The sequence below is a fragment of the Salmo trutta genome, chromosome 5 (genome assembly GCF_901001165.1).
Source record: "Salmo trutta chromosome 5, fSalTru1.1, whole genome shotgun sequence".
NCBI lineage: Eukaryota > Metazoa > Chordata > Actinopteri > Salmoniformes > Salmonidae > Salmo > Salmo trutta.
In genome coordinates, this window is record NC_042961.1 from 65,055,156 (window position 1) to 65,066,803 (window position 11,648).

An 11,648-nucleotide genomic window follows, 5' to 3' on the forward strand; every position below is an offset into this window, starting at 1 on the left:
TGATTTATACGTATCTATCCTAACCCGGTCTTTATCTCGCTCATAGGCAAACACTGCAACCTGTTTTATATTTTAGGTTTTACTGTCTGTCTTTTCCTCGCGATTTATCGACAGAATTCTCCTCACACGCAATCCCTCATAACAGCATAATCACTCTATCTCTCTCGAAACTTTATCTACAGCGGGGATTTTCGATCAGACATTAGATCGCATACGTATGCAACTATAAACTACTTTCCAGGGGTCGTAAAGCCCTAGTTAACAGCCTATTTATCTGTTGCTTCATGTAACTCTTGACACCAATACCTGCATCTCACTCCACCATATTAGGTCTCACCTCACTCATAGATATCAGACCCAAAGCCGTATTTAGGTACCGACTATCCCCCTATGGACTATTAACCCTTTTACGTTATCAGGTTCTCACCATAAGACCTAGTTTAGTTTTATGCAGTGGCCACAGTTGCCGAGGGTCTATTTCGGACCCTCCGTCGTTTTCGAATTCGTCCTTTTGGATTTACAACTAATTTCTGCCTTCCATTCGCGCAGAATACTTGATTCCCTTTAAAACCGATTTTTCTCCACGCGAACTTCCGAAGCTAGATCACCAGCTATAACCTCCCCGACTTTCAGCGTCTAACACCCAGAGTACATTAAAATCCTCTACATCCATGAGATTTTGAATTTACGACTGATTCCTTTCTTCTATTCGCGCAGACTACTTGATTCCCTTTAAAACCGATTTTTCTCCGTGCGAACTTCTGAGCCCAGGTCACCAGCTATAACATTCTTAACCTCAGCGTACCCAGAGTACCTTTCACTCTCAACAATCGTTTTTGTCTTTCACTCATTTCTCATCAAATGCCAACACCCAATTGTGTCCCTTATTCCCTCATACAATGCATACACACAGGTGTATCACTCATTTCACTCATTTCACCATGCAATGCAAACCTATAGGTATATCACTCATTTCACTATGCAATGCAAACCTATAGGTATATCACTCACCCCTTATTTAATGTAATCATACAGGTGCTATTCCCCAAAAGTATGAATAAAGTCTACTAACCTTATCATTTGCAGCTGAGTTTTTTAATGTTCGTTGAATCTCGTCACCACCTCTGTCGCGTACCAATTTGCCACCGGCCTGTAAAGAACCCACCGAAAAGGGCCAGGTCTTTGATTTACGGATATTTCATCCGCCCGTGCACGGTTTCGGTGTCTCCTTGGAACGACAGCGGCAGTTTGAGATCCGTCTCGAAGGACCAATTGTTAAAGGAATTTTATATCTTTGATGATAATAATCAAGAATCAATTCACCTTGACTAATGCCCAAGGTTTGTAAGACAATGGGTTAAAATAATTAGGCAAGGACTCAGCTTTCTGCAAAAGGTATCTGTAGCTTTTATTCAGAGAACGTTCTGAGGTCAGGATAACAAAACAGTCATTATATAGTTCTTGCTTTCTTACGCACATGCATTTACACACACTGTTGGTGACCTGTCTCCCCCACAACCTTCTCACCCTCTTTATCACTCTCCCGAGCTCGCCTGTTTCTTTCCCTCAAGATAAGAAATGCTTTGAAGCTTTCACTCCCAGGAACATGTGTCTCCTGGTGTCCCTCGTAATTGCATATACACATTCCTTTCCCTATCACATGGTTCCTGAACTTTCCAGAACTAATTAAACTTATCTATCCCTACATTGATCATTACATTGATTATTCATTAACCATTCTGTATGACTAATAATTCATTATGGTCTATTGATTCATTTACCTTTAATAGATAATTCTCTTATCAGCACCTAAAACCCTCACAAACTTTGAGATGTCTCGCCTTCCCAGACCCAGGAGTTAAGTGAGTTGGTTATGAAAAATAAAGATGTTTTCTTCCTTAAAACACCAATCACATCCAACATGACATCATGACACCTCTGGGGATTCATCAAAAACCTTATTGGTCGCCAGAGGCGAAGAGAGCGGCAATAAAATAAGAAGTGAGGAAGATGTTGGAGCTGAAAGTCATTGAAGAATCACCAAAGGTTCCTCTGACCCAGTTTGTGAGAAGACTGCATTCTTTACTCCAGATGGCCTGTTCCAATGAGTGCAACGCTTTGTCCAATTAATTGAGAGCAAAGAGCAAAGCCATTTATATATATCAGTATGTGCGAAGCCCTTTGGACTTCATGGAGCCACCGCCATGTTTCAAGGCTGATGGACAGCATTCTGCGCCCACATCAATCCCATGCTGCAGGCTACCTGTGTAACGGCCGTCGTAGGAAGTGGACCAAAATGCAGCGGGTACGTGAATGCTCATATTTATTTTATTACGAACACCACACAAAAACAACAAAACGAAAAAACGAATGACAGCTAACAGTTCTGCAGGCTAGACATAGCAGTGCACGAATACAACCTCCCACCATTCCATAACAAACACCACAAGTCCTAATTATAGGACCTTCAATCAGAGGCAACGATAAACAGCTGCCTACAATTGAAGGCCCCAATCCCAATTACCTAAACATAGAAATAGAATGACTATACGGAACATAGAAATACACTAACATAGAACATAGACCAAAACCCCGGAATACATAAATCAAACACCCCTCTACATAAACACACACCCCGAACCATATAAAACAAATACCCCCATGCCACGTCCTGACCAAACTACAATAACAAATGACCCCTTTACTGGTCAGAACGTGACAACCTGGATGATGTGATAATCCACAGCTACACTTGGCAGGAGCACCTAACCAGGCTATGAGGGGTGGCCAGTCCTCTTCTGGCTGTGCAGGGTGGAAATTATAACAGAACATGGTCAAGATGTTAAAATGTTCATAAATGACCAGCATGGTCAAATAATAATAATCATAGTAGTTGTCGAGGGTGCAACAAGCACGTCCGGTGAACAGGTCAGGGTTCCGTAGCCGCAGGCAGAACAGTTGAAACTGGAGCAGCAGCATGGCCAGGTGGACTGGGGACAGCAAGGAGTCATCATGCCAGGTAGTCCTGAGGCATGGTCCTAGGGCTCAGGTCCTCCGAGAGAAAGAAAGAAAGAGAGAAAGACAGAATTAGAGAGAGCATATTTAAATTCACACAGGACACCGGATAAGACAAGAGAATACTCCAGATGTAACAGACTGACCCTAGCCCCCAACACATAAACTACTGCAGCATAAATACTGGAGGCTGAGACAGGAGGGAACAGAAGACACTGTGGCCCCATCCGATGACACCCCCGGACAGGGCCAAACAGGCAGGATATAACCCCACCCACCAGACCAGAGCATCATGTTATACTGTTTAAATGTCAGCCAACTGTGCTGGCCATAACCCTGTATAGACCACCAAACCACTGCCCCACTTTCCTTACTGATTTGTCTAATATTCATGTTGACAGAGACTGACTCCAAAGGCCATTGAATTTATGAACCATTTTAGCTCTTTGGACTTTATCCAACATGTTAATGGACCCACCCATTACCAAAGCCACACCACATACTATAGACCTGGTTATTACCAAGGGGCTTTCTACTGGGCCCACCCATAACCACAGCCATACTCTGGACCTGGTTATTACCAAGGGGCTTTCTACTGGGCCCACCCATAACCACAGCCATACTCTGGACCTGGTTATTACCAAGGGGCTATCTACTGGGCCCACCCATAACCACAGCCATACTCTGGACCTGGTTATTACCAAGGGGCTTTCTACTGGAACCACCCATAACCACAGCCATACTCTGGACCTGGTTATTACCAAGGGGCTTTCTGCTGGGCCCACCCATAACCACAGCCATACTCTGGACCTGGTTATTACCAAGGGGCTTTCTACAGGGCCAACCCATAACCACAGCCATACTCTGGACCTGGTTATTACCAAGGGGCTTTCTACTGGGCCCACCCATAACCACAGCCATACTCTGGACCTGGTTATTACCAAGGGGCTTTCTACTGGGCCCACCCACAACCACAGCCATGCTCTGGACCTGGTCCATGAATCATGCAACCAAAACAATCATTGAAGACAGAGTTAATGAGTACTTGACGTCACAGTTATGTTAACTTGTCAGACTGCACTGTAGCTTAATAAACATACTGTATGTAAAAACACAGAATATCTAAGGGGCTTTTATGTAATTATAATGCAGTGTTAATAATAATAATAATAATAATCGTTTGATAACAGATCACTATGACAATATAACAATCTTTAATTAAATCGCTTCAGTGCGGTTCATATGATGGAGGTGCACATGGGCCTATTTATATAATGAGTATGAAATCGGAGGGCAGGCAGAAATTATTAAAATATTATTACATTTTAAAGCATTAGACCTCTCATTAAAGGCTTCAGTCATACAAAAGTTATACTTAAATCCAAACTGGTTGGAGATTATAAGAGTACATGGCCATAAAGGCTAGGTCATTTTTCAAGCTGTTCAAACATTCATAGACATTCAAATAATATAAACAGTGGATGTAGAAGATGTAATCGCACCTTAGGAGTAATTGTCAGCTGGCTTTTCATAGCCGAGCAATCAGAGATCAAGACAGCAAGAGTCTGTCTGTCTCTCTTTCTCTCTCTCTCTCGCTCCCTCTCTCCCTCTCTCCCTCTCTCTCTGTCCCTCTCTTCTATATATCCCCCTTTCTCTCTATCTCTATTTATCTAACTCTCTCTGTCCCTCTCTTCTATATATCCCTTTCTCTCTATTTCTCTCTCTCTACCTCTCTCTGTGTGTGTCTCTCTCTTTCTCTCTCTATCTCTTTCTATTCCTATCTCTCTCTCTGTTTCTCTCTCTCTCTCTCTTTCTGTGTCTCTCTTCTCTCTAGGGCCCCTCATTCTGTCACACACATCTTTCACACCTCTCAGTCCTTCTCAAGAGGAAGTATAGATGGGTAGAGAGGAGAGGTGGGTGGGGGGATGGACAGGCTACAAGTCACTAGAGTTTAGATACAGTTAGTGATCGACACGTTGAGATGGAACGCACCTGTCTTCTACTCTGTGAGTTGAATATTATCTAAATGGTTTAATATATATACAGTTCAATGTCTAGATATAATTTTAATATCTGTATGGTTTAATATCTGCATATCTATATTGTTTAATATCTGTATACTTTAATAACTGTATGGTTTAATATCTGTATAGTTTAAACTGTGTATGGTTTAATATCTATAATTTGTAATATATATATGGTTTAATATCTATATAGTTTAATATCTATATAGTTTAATATCTATATAGTTTAAAATGTGTATGGTTTAATATCTATAATATTTAATATATGTAGTTTAATCTATATATAGTCTATCTGTATAGTTTAATATCTGTATATGTTAATATCTGTAGAGTTTAATATCTGTATAGTTAATATCTATATGGTTTAATAGCTGTATAGATAAATATCTATATAGTTTAATATCTATATGGTTTAATATCAATATGGTTTAAAATCTAAATAGTTTAATATCTAAATAGTTTAATATATGTATAGTTTAATATCTGTATAGTTTAATATCTATATAGTTTAATGTCTATATAGTTTAATATCTATATAGTTGAATATCTATTTTTTCTATTGTCAATAAGTCGGAAGTTTACATACACCTTAGCCAAGTACATATAAACTCAGTTTTTCACTACTCCTGACATTCAATCCTAGTAAAAATTCCCTGTCTTCGGTCAGTTAGGCTCACGACTTCATTTTAGGAATGTGAAATGTCAGAATAATCGTAGAGAGAATGATTTATTTCACGTTTTATTTCTTTCATCACATTCCCAGTGGGTTAGAAGTTTACATACACTCAATTAGAATTTGGTAGCATTGCCTTTAATTTGTTTAACTTGGGTCAAATGTTTCGGGTAGCCTTCCACAAGCTTCCCACAATAAGTTGGGTGAATTTTGGCCCATTCCTCCTGACAGAGCTGGTGTAACTGAGTGAGGTTTGTAGGCCTCCTTGCTCGCACACATTTTTTAATTCTACCCAGACATTTTCTATAGGATTGAGATCAGGGCTTTGTGATGGCCACCCCAATACCTTGACTTTGTTGTCCTTAAGCCATTTTGCCACAACTTTGGAAGAATGCTTGGGGTCATTGTCCATTTGGAAGACCCATTTGCTACCAAGCTTTAACTTCCTGACTGATGTCTTGAGATGTTGCTTCAATATATCCACATAATTTTTCTTCCTCATGAAGCCATCTATTTTGTGAAGTGCACACTGGTGCAGCAAAGCACCCCCACAACATGATGCTGCCACTCCCGTGTTTCACGGTTGGGATGGTGTTATTCGGCTTGCAAGCCTCCCCCTTTTTCATCCAAACATAAAGATGGTCATTATGGCCAAACAGTCTGTATAATGTTTTTTATAAATATGATTTGATAAAATATTTAATTTGGCCTGTACTACTACTACTACACCTGTGCATTTTATAACACATTCAAAAATGGCAAAACATACAGTAAACATTTTTTCATTTAAGGTTTAACCCCTGTGCGGCCTTTCTAAGGTACTCGAAAGCCAAGTTAACAAACAGATCACTGACCATTTCAAATTCCACCGTACCTTCTCTGCTATACAATCTGGTTTCCGAGCTGGTCATGTGCGCACCTCAGCCACGCTCAAGGTCCTAAACGATATCATAACCTCCATCGATAAGAGACAATACTGTGAAGCTGTACTCATCGACATGGCCAAGACTTTCAACTCTGTCAATTACCACATTCTTATCAGCAGACTCAACAGACTTGGTTTCTCAAATGACTGCCTCGCCTGGTTCACCAACTACTTCTCAGACAGAGATCAGTGTGTCAAATCAGAGGGCCTGTTTTTCGAACCTCTGGCAGTCTCTATGGGGTGCCACAGGGTCAAATTCTCGGGCTGACTCTTTTCTCTGTGTACATCAATGATGTTGCTCTTGCTGCTGGTGATTCTCTGATCCACCTCTACGGAGACGATACCATTCTGTATACTTCTGGCCCTTCTTTGGACACTGTGTTAACTAACCTCCAGATGAGATTCAATGCCATTACAACTCCACTTCCGTGGCCTCCAACTGCTCATAATGCAAGTGAAACTAAATGCATGCTCTTCAACCAATCGCTACCAGCACCTGCCCGCCCGCCCAGCATCACTACTCTGGACGGTTCTGACTTAGAATATGTGGACATCTACAAATACCTAGGTGTCTGGTTAGACTGTAAACTCTCCTTCCAGACTCACATTAAGCATCTCCAATGCAAAATTAAATCTAGAATTGGCTTCCTATTTCGCAACAAAGCATTCTTCACTCATGCTGCCAAACATACCCTCGTAAAACTGACTATCCTACCGATCCTTGACTTCGGCGATGTCATTTACAAAATAGCCTCCAACACTCTACTCAAAAAATTGGATGTAGTCTATCACAGTGCCATCTGTTTTGTCACCAAAGCACCATATACTACCCACCACTGTGACCTATATGCTCTCGTTGGCTGGCCCTCGCTTCATATTCTTCGCCAAACCCACTGGCTCCATCTATAAGTCTTTGCTAGGTAAAGCCCTGCCTTATCTCAGCTCACTGGTCACCAGAGCAGCACCCACCCGTAGCACGTGCTCCAGCAGGGATATTTCACTGGTCACCCCCAAAGCCAATTCCTCCTTCGGGCGCCTTTCCTTCCAGTTCTCTGCTGCCAATGACTGGAACGAATTGCAAAAATCACTGAAGCTGGAGACTAATATCTCCCTCTCTAACTTTAAGCACCAGCTGTCAGAGCAGCTCACAGATCACTGCACCTGTACATAGCTCATCTGTAAACAGCCCATCCAACTACCTCATCCCCATACTGTTATTTTTTATTTTTGCACCCCAGTATCTCTACTTGCACATTCATCTTCTGCACATCTATCACTCCAGTCTCTGTCACTCCAGTGTTTAATTGCTAAATTGTAATTATTTCAGCACTATGGCCTATTTATTGCCTAACCTACCTTATCTTACCTCAATTGCACACATTGTATATATACTTTTTTCTATTGTGTTATTGACTGTACGTTTGTTAATGTGTAACTCTGTGTTGTTGTTTGTGTCGCACTGCTTTGCTTTATCTTGGCCAGGTCACAGTTGTAAATGAGAACTTGTTCTCAACTAGCCTACCTGGTTAAATAAAGGTGAAATAAGAAAATAAAAATAAAATGAAGGTTTAATATATATATATATATATATATATATATATATCTCCATACTTCCATTCATTTGTATGGGTTACCTTCAGATGAAGGTTAATATCTATATATACCTCCATACTTCCATTCATTTGTATGGGTTACCATGGGTTACCTTCAGATGAAGGTTTAATATCTATATATACCTCCATACTTCCATTCATTTGTATGGGTTACCATGGGTTACCTTCAGATGAAGGTTAATATCTATATATATCTCCATACTTCCATTCAAGGTTTAATATATATCTATATATCTATAACTATCACTATAATGTACCATAGTGATAGTTCTCTCTGTGTGTTTCAGTGTTTACATAATGTACCATAGTGATAGTTCTCTCTGTGTGCTTCAGTGTTTACATCATGTACCATAGTGATAGTTCTCTATGTGTGTTTCAGTGGTTCCATCATGTACCATAGTGATAGTTCTCTCTGTTTGTTTCAGTGTTTACATCATGTACCATAGTGATAGTTCTCTCTGTGTGTTTCAGTGTTTACATCATGTACCATAGTGATAGTTCTCCCTGTGTGTTTCAGTGTTTACATCATGTACCATAGTGATAGTTCTCTCTGTGTGTTTCAGTGTTTACATCATGTACCATAGTGATAGTTCTCTCTGTGTGTTTCAGTGCTGTTGAGTACACTGGTATACTGTAGCCTCGGACAAGATGGAGGTGAGTACATTTATCTATATTCATCACCTGTTCTGTAATAGTAACATCTCTCTTTATTCATCACTTGTTCTATAATAGTAACATATCTCTATATTCATCACCTGTTCTATAATAGTATCATTTCTTCCTGGTCTCTTCATTGGTTCTTCATGTCTCCAGTCCTTATTCTCTTAGTGAAGAAGGTTCCATAATGGATCTCCACCTGTTCTAGCTGCTCTCACCTGCAACACATCACAGGGTAGAAAGTGTTACTCTGTGATGGAAGATACAGACTCATATAGCTACATAATGACTATAACTCCATACAGACTCATATAGCTACATAATGACTATAACTCCAACCCTGTGGGGGTGTCACTAATCAGATCTACAGTACAACAATAGGGCAGTGATCAGGTCTACAGTACAACAATAGGGCAGTGATCAGGTGTACAGTACAACAATAGGGCAGTGATCAGGTCTACAGTACAACAATAGGGCAGTGATCAGGTCTACAGGACAACAATAGGGCAGTGATCAGGTCTACAGTACAACAATAGGGCAGTGATCAGGACTACAGTACAACAATAGGGCAGTGATAAGGTCTACAGTACTACAATAGGGCAGTGATAGTCTGGGGCGGCAGGTAGCCTAGCGGTTAGAGCGTTGGACTAGTTACCGAAAGGTTGGTGTATTGAATCACCAAGCTGACAAGGTAAAAGTCTGTCGTTCTGCCACTGAACAAATATTCCTAGGATGTCATTGTAAATTACATGTTGTTCTAATCTTACTTGCCTAATTAAATAGAGGTTAAATATAAAAAATAAAGTCAGATACCAACTGGATCTCTCCCTCCCTTCTGTCTGGAGACCAGGACATAATCTGGAGAAAGATCTACTGTCTCTATATTATGGCAGACCAGCTAGATCTACTGTCTCTATTATATTATGACAGACCAGCTAGATCTACTGTCTCTATTATATTATGACAGACCAGATAGATCTACTGTCTCTATTATATTATGACAGACCAGCTAGATCTACTGCCTCTATTATATTATGACAGACCAGCTAGATCTACTGTCTCTATTATATTATGACAGACCAGCTAGATCTACTGTCTCTATTATATTATGACAGACCAGCTAGATCTACTGTCTCTATTATATTATGACAGACCAGCTAGATCTACTGCCTCTATTATATTATGACAGACCAGCTAGATCTACTGTCTCTGTTTCAGTATCTCTGTTAGAATATAAAGCCTTGTCTCCAGATCTCAGGATAGTATCCTTCCCTCATCACCAGGTTAAACAGCTAGAGAATAGCCCCTATCTGCTGTGTTTCAGCATCTCTGTTAGAATATAAAGCATTGTCTCCAGATCTCAGGATAGTAGCCTACCCTCATCACCAGGTTAAACAGCTAGAAAATAGCCTCTCTCTGCTGTGTTTCAGCATCTCTGTTCCAATGCAGCTCACAGGCTTCATCGCTCTCTTCTCTCTCTCTCCCTTTCTCTCTCTCTCTTAGATCTCTCTCCTCCAGCCTCTCTGAGCGTCAGTCCTGACAGATCTCAGTTCTTTGAATATGATGGTATGTCCACAAACACCATCTACTAACATTATAGTGTTTAGTGGTTCATCTGGTTTCAGATAGCTGATGTTATGTTTATATATGATGTTTATATATTATATACAGCTGGAGCTATGATCCTGGAGAGACCTGTTTAAATATGATGTTTATATATTATATACAGCTGGTCTGTCACGGCTGTCGTAGGAAGTGGACCAAAACGCAGCGGGAATGTGAATGCTCATCTTTTTTAATTTTAAGAAAAGTGAACACTTACAAAATAAACAAACAACGACTAAACAGTTCCATAAGGCATATCAGCTATACAGAAAATAACTACCCACAATTCCATACTACAAGACACCCCTATACATAGGACCTTTCAATCAGAGGAAACGAGGAACAGCTGCCTCCAATTGAAGGTCAAATCAATAAAGCTAAACATAGACCTAAACAACCTAGAACTAACGTAGAATACCCTAACCTAGAACATAAACCTAAAACCCCGGCACACTCTAAACCAACACCCCTCTACATAAACACATAATATAACAAATCCCTAAACACTCTAAACAAATACCCCCTGCCACGTTTTGACCAAGCATCAATAACAAATAAGCCCTTTAATGGTCAGGACGTGACATGGTGCTGTGATCCTGGAGAGACCTGTTTATATATTATATACAGCTGGAGCTGTGATCCTGGAGAGACCTGTTTATATATGATGTTTATATATTATATACAGCTGGAGCTGTGATCCTGGAGAGACCTGTTTATATATGATGTTTATATATTATATACAGCTGGAGCTGTGATCCTGGAGAGACCTGTTTATATATGATGTTTATATATTATATACAGCTGGAGTTGTGATCCTGGAGAGACCTGACAAAGGGCAGAAAGGGTCTCATTGAATCTGGTGTAGACTGGTAGAACAAATCAATGTTTAACTCAGATGTGATACAGACCCAGCTCTGGAATATATTACAATAGTACAGATATCAGACTGACCCTCTCTATGTATCTCTCTCTCTACATCCCTCTCTTTTTTCTCTCTCTGTGTGTCTCTCAGATCTCTCTCTCTCTCAGTTCTCTCTAACCAAGCGTCTCTGAGTGTCAGTCCTGACAGATCTCAGTTCTTTGAATATGGGTCTGTCTCTCTGAGCTGTGAGGTTCAGGGGAACTCTGCTGGATGG

At 40.4% G+C, this 11,648-nt stretch overlaps 1 protein-coding gene and 1 long non-coding RNA gene across 7 annotated transcripts in view; one reads left to right on the forward strand and one right to left on the reverse strand.

Annotated features, from left to right (window-relative positions):
* The window catches only part of LOC115194768 (Fc receptor-like protein 5), a 342,937-nt gene that overhangs the window by 101,074 nt on the left and 230,215 nt on the right, over positions 1-11,648 (reverse strand). The gene's annotated exons all lie outside the window — the stretch shown is intronic.
* On the forward strand, positions 4,809-10,563 carry LOC115194808 (uncharacterized). Its single transcript, XR_003878504.1, has 3 exons — positions 4,809-5,021; positions 8,860-8,904; positions 10,411-10,563. It is a non-coding gene; the product is annotated as an uncharacterized LOC115194808 (long non-coding RNA).